Below are 6,000 nucleotides of genomic sequence, written 5' to 3'. Positions count from 1 at the left end.
TTTGAAAACAGAGCCATCCAGCTGGCCAATGAGGATCTGGACTGTTCCAGTGCTGATTGTGAGGTCAGCGGTGCTCCAACAAGTGAGGGTCCAGCAGTGCAACATCCATCAGAGAACCATGCTGTAAGTGATGTATCCTGTTTCATAGGCCACTGTCATGCACTAATTATCCCCCCTTGCTTTCGCAGGTACATCTGGGAAACAGCCGACAGAGTCCATGACCCAGGGCCTCCAAACAAGCCCTGAATATACCAGTGGAGAGGAATCTGGAGGCACCCTCTTTAAAGTCCCGTCACAGCGCTCACCCTATCCATCAGCTCAGAGACATACACCTCGTTGGAACCTAGCTTTAGAATAGCCTTGGGATCACAATCTGGTAAGCACATCGCACTGTCTGATCCACAGGTGTCCGGCACTTGAAGGACTGCTGGAGGCCAGAAATTTCCTGAGTCCGGGTCAGATGATGAGCCTCTGGACTTGGTCATGTCGCAGTTGCTGGAGCTGCAAAGGCAAGCTCGGGAACATGAGGAAAGGATGTTGATTGCAAGGCACGATGGAGGAGTCTACCTGCCTTCACTCTGAGGTGATGGCACTGGCATGCTAATGCACTGAGCTCAACACGAGGGTGGTGGCCACCATGGAGACCTTGATCCAGGACGTTACTCCTGCACTGCTGCATGGGCTCCATTGCTCATGCCATAGTTGGCCTCCAACAAAATGTAAGTAAGAGGGATGCCAGGCAGCTTGATCTCACTCCAGCTACCCCTTCTCCTCAAGGAGTCAGCCTGGGGCCTCAGGCTATTATAGGGAGGAGGATCAGCAGGTCCACACTCCGGGCCCATCCATCCAGGTGACTCCGGGAGTGTCCGGCCCATCTGAATCCTGAATCTGTAATCTCAGTAGCTCCAGCTCTACAGTCCGAGGTGGGTGTCATTGCCACACAGCAGGATCCCGAAAGTGGGCTGGGCCCTCCAGGTCTCAGCCCTCCAGAGGATGCCCACCAAGGTAATCACAGACAGCACATTGCTGTCAGCAGGCTGCCTCCACCTCCACTGTGGATGTCCGTGGAGCACCGAGATGTAGCAGCAGGGTTAGGAAAGTTAAGAAGAATTCGTTGCACAGCCTGGGCACAGGTGTTCACTATTATCAATAAACTCCCCAGAATGTCTCCCTGCCTATGGCTCCTTGTTCTCAAGAGCAATGTTCGCGTAACTCAGTTGTGAAGCCTTACTGCACATGGTAAGGCAGGTGTCTTAGTCCAGGCCTCTTCCCTGTGCTTTGTACAACCTTCAGACAAAATAATGGTCCAGCCTCACACTCCCTGGACACATTACTGATGCCTGCACATCGATGGTGCTTGTCATTGTTGCCAGAATGTAGTGGGCAGGCACCACAGAGTTCCGTCATTCTCTCTGTGTGCTCTCAACACCTTTAAGGTGGGGCTGGCCCCCATCTCTTCAGCATCTGTGACCAGTGATGCTGTGCTCTTGAAGGACTCAGGTGCTGAAGGTAGACAAAGGGTCAGATGCTTCTAAAGTTTCACAGCTGCGTCTCTATGATATGAGCCTGATCACAGAGCACAAGCGAGCTGCCCTCGGCCAGACAGGAGTCAGGCATTCTCAGGAGCGATGTGAAGATCTATGGACTGTCCGTGCTACATTTTGTCATCATCCTTCTGCAATTGAGTGACTATTAGGTCCTCCATTGCATCTCCATGACGGGAATATTATTAAAGAGGGTATGTGTGCTGCCATAAGCCAGACTGGAGTCAAACGTTCACAGTTGCAATGTGAGGATCTATGGAGTGTTCTCACTGCATGTAACCATCATCCTCCACAAATCTAGCAGCTGTGAGGGCCTACCGAGTGCGCCTGCCTCGTCTAGCCAGTGCGAGGGCCTCATCGTTTTCATCGTCGTCTTCGAGGACCTCCTCACCCTCATCCCCGTCGGCATCTTTCTCATTGGAGGAGACCTTCAGCTCCTTTATGTCCTCTTCAACCAGCTGCCCTCCCAGTTGCAGTGCCAAGTTGTAAGGGGTGTAGCAGACAACGACAATGCGTGACACCCTCTGCGGACTGTATTACAGGCTCCACCGTACCGATCCAGGCACTGAAATCACATTTTCAGCATCCCGATGGTCTGCTCCACCAAGTTGAGCATGAGCCTCATTTTACATTTGCTCTGTTGCAATCTGAGGCTTTGGCATGGGTGCCATCAGCCACCGCCTCTGTGGGTAGCCCTTGTCCCCGAAGAGCCATCCCTGTGGATTCTGTGGACCCTGGAAGACTTCAGCAACCTATGAGTGATTGAGGATGTACCATCCCTGGAAACTGTGCACACACCTGCAGGATGCATTTCTGGTTACTTGATTGAGGTGTACAAAATTATGAGGGGAATAGATAGAGTGGACAGGATAAAATTGTTTCCCTTGATGGAGAATTCTAGAACCAAGGGACTTAGATTCAAGATAAGTGGCAGAAGGTGTAGGGGGGACATGAGGAAGAACTTTTATGTGCAAAGGGTACTGGGTGTCTGGAATTCACTGCCCAAGTTGGTGGTAGAGGCAGAAACTTTAAACTCTTTTAAAAAGTACCTGGATCTGCACCTAAAGTGCTGTAAGCTGCAGGGCTATGGGCCGAGTGCAAGAAGGTGGGATTAGAAAGGGCACCTGGGTTTCCTTGGGCTGTCATGGACAAGATGGGCTGAATGGCCTCCTTCTGTGCTGTAACTTTTCTATGGTTCTATGGTTGTATGGTGGTCGCACACCAGCTGTGCATTCAGCGAATGGAATCCCTTGAAGTTGACATAATTGACCATGTGTTGCAATGGAGACCTGAACGCCACGTGAGTGCAGTCACTCGCACCCTGCACCTGTGGGAAACCCGGGATCTGGACGAATTCAATCACTCTTGCATCCTGGCTGTCCTGGCCCCAGGCAAAATGCACAAATTTGTGTGCCCTTGCAAAGATGGCATCCATGATCTCATGGATGCATTTGTGGGTGGAGGCTTGTGAGATCCAGCAGAGATCACCTGTGGAGCCCTGAAAGGAACTACTGCTGTTGAAATTGAGCGCCGCTGTCACTTTCACAGCCATTGGCAGTGGATGGACTCCATGTCCCTGTGGCACCAAATCCTGCAGCAGGTGTCGGATGTGACCGACCAGTTCCCTAGACATGCGCACTTTTCAGCGACATTGGTTCTCGGCCGTCTGCAGGAATAAAAGGCGGCATCTATAGGCCCTGGGTGTTGCTAGGCACTGACTAGCGATGAATCGCTGTGGCGTGTATGGGAGCCCCAGCTGCCACTTCTTTCAGAGGGTGCTGCTCCTCTCTCTGAGTAGCCAGGAGCCTCAGTCACTCTCTCCTCTGTCATCTTCGCTCTCTGTAGGCCATCGGGCATACAATTAATTCACAAGGCTCCATGCTCCTGATCTACTCCTCCTGCAGAATCAAAGAAAGAGACACGTGGGTTAGCATGGGTGTACTAAGAACCTGTCCTGGTTAAGTCTGAAGGCCCCTTAACATTTCCCGGAGAGTGCTGGCCACCACTTGGATGGCCAGAGATTAGACTGCATGGCTGCCTGAGACTCCACCTCACTCTACCCAACCGACTGTCTGCAGCTTTGCCCATTGGGTTGTGTGCTGTGCTCTCATTTCATATGCAGGTATTCTCCTAACCTGCATTGCAAGGTTGCACTGTTAGCTTGAACCATCGGGGAGATTGGTCCAAACCGGGATGCTGGCATTGCAAAGGGCTGTGAGCATCTCCACCAGTGACTGCTACATGGCCAACTTTAGCATGGAGATAGTGCAATGTATGGAGTCGTATGACTGTTCTGCTGTCCACTAAAATGCTCATGACTTTGCAGTCTGTGCCGGGGTGGGGGCGGGGTGGGAGGTTGAAAAGCTCTGGAGCACTTATTGGCACTTTGATGCCTCTGCGTTGCTTGAGTGGGCAGAAGCCCGACTCCAATCATGTCAATGGCTGTGCTTGAACTGTCTCAGTTGTAGAGGAATGGTCACTAATGCCCACCCTACCCCCGACTCCGAATATTTGTGCGCTATATTCAACCGCGATGCAGCCCTTGTGGCTCTCCTTCCCCAAGTCACCTCAACGGCAGGGCTGCCCTTGCCCCCTCCCAACGAGTCTCCTCAACCGTAAGTCAGCCCTTGCCCCCCCCTCCCACCCCCTCCTTGAATTCTAACATGCGACCCTGGCCCTGGTGTGCGCTGCACATCATTGCTGTGTACTCACCTCCAGGTTCCCCTCAAAGTGCAGCCTGCCAAGTGCACACCTTTTATATGCTGTTGTGAAACATGTTGGTGGGATGGACAATCCAGCAGGGGGGAGGCGACGATTCCGGCAGGCTGGCCTAATAATGATATGCAGATGCATTACAATGAGGTTCCTGATGTCCAATGGCGGCTGAGCAGACGATTGCAAACTGGCTTCACGCCATCATGAAACCAATCGCCATATTGTCCGCTCACGCCACCGAACGCGCCCGATGCTGGTGGGCACAGAAAATCCTGGCCATTGTCTTTTGTAAACTTTCCCTTAATCTAAACCTGAGCTAGTTTTATTTCCAATTCTCTTGTATCAGGCAGCAGATTAATGAATGAGATTGTGATCTCTTCCTCTCCTCCCAAGCATGTCAGTCTCACATGTGTACTCACAGTGCTAATGATTAACAGAATCGTAGAATCTTTACAGCACAGAAGGAGGCTACTCAGCTCATTGTATATGCGCCAGCCCTCTGGAAGAGCAACTCAGCTAGTCTCAATCCCTTGCCCTTTCCAATAACCCTGCACTTTTTTCTCTTAAGGTGCTTATCAAATTTCCTTTGGAAAGCCACGATTGAATCTGCCTCCACCGCAGTGCATTCTGGATCCTAACCAGTTGCTGTGTAGTTTTTCTTCATGTCGCTGTTAGTTCTTTTGCCAATCGCCTTAAATTGTTGTTCTCTGCTTCTCGGCCTTTTCACCAATGGGAACAGTTTCTCTCTATTTACTCATGATTTCATAATCACTCCTCACGATTTTGAGCACTCCCATCAAATCTTGTCTCAACCTTCTCTTTAAGGAGAACACCACCAGCTTCTCTAATCTATCAATCCAACTGAAGTGCCTCATCCCTGGACCTATTCTCATAAATCCTTTCTGCACCCTCTCCAATGCCTTTACATCCTTCCTGAAATATGGGGTCCGTAATTAGACACAATATTGCAGTTGAGGCCAAACCAGTGTTTTATGAAGCTTCATCATAACTTCCTTGCCAAAGAATTTCTCACAATTTCCTTGTTTGGAGAGTGAGGGAAAAAAAAGATTCCAATCAAGGGAGGGATACCTAAGAAACAAGAAACCCTTCTACTATTATTCATTGTGGATATTGTAGTTTTATTAGAGTATATCATTGCTGCTATGAATGCTGAGACAGCTTTGTCTCCATAGTTACAAAGTCCAGTAGGCTGTGAAAAGGAAAAGGCAGGCAGAATCAAACAGGGTAAGACAAATGGAAATAAGAATATATTTCAAATCCTTCCATGTCCCCTATCTCTGTAACCTTCTCCAGCTCTACAACCTTCCGAGAACTCTGCTTTATTCCAAATCTGGTCTGTTATGCCTATTATTGGACAATGTGCCTTCAGCTGTGTATGCCTTAGGCTCTGAACTTCCCTCTCTAAATCTCTTTCCTCCTCCCTTTCCACCCTTAAGCTTTTCTGTAATACTTACCTATGTAACCAAGCTGTTGGCCACCTGCCTGAATGTTTCCTTCTTTGGCTCAGTGTCAATTTTTTAAAATATGATTAAGCTCCTGTTAAGTGCCTTGGGGCATTTTATTACATTAAATGAAAGTTCTTGTTGTGATTCCAGCACCAAATTAGTTTTACAACAGCTGCTAATGCATTCACATAAATTGCAATCTGTGTTATTTTAACACATATTAATCTGTTCGTGAAAATAGCACAGTAACGGCTTCATGCACATTGACTGTCTTT

This window comes from Cetorhinus maximus, chromosome 2 (assembly GCF_964194155.1).
Source record: "Cetorhinus maximus chromosome 2, sCetMax3.hap1.1, whole genome shotgun sequence".
NCBI lineage: Eukaryota > Metazoa > Chordata > Chondrichthyes > Lamniformes > Cetorhinidae > Cetorhinus > Cetorhinus maximus.
Note: the sequence above shows the minus strand (reverse complement) of the source record.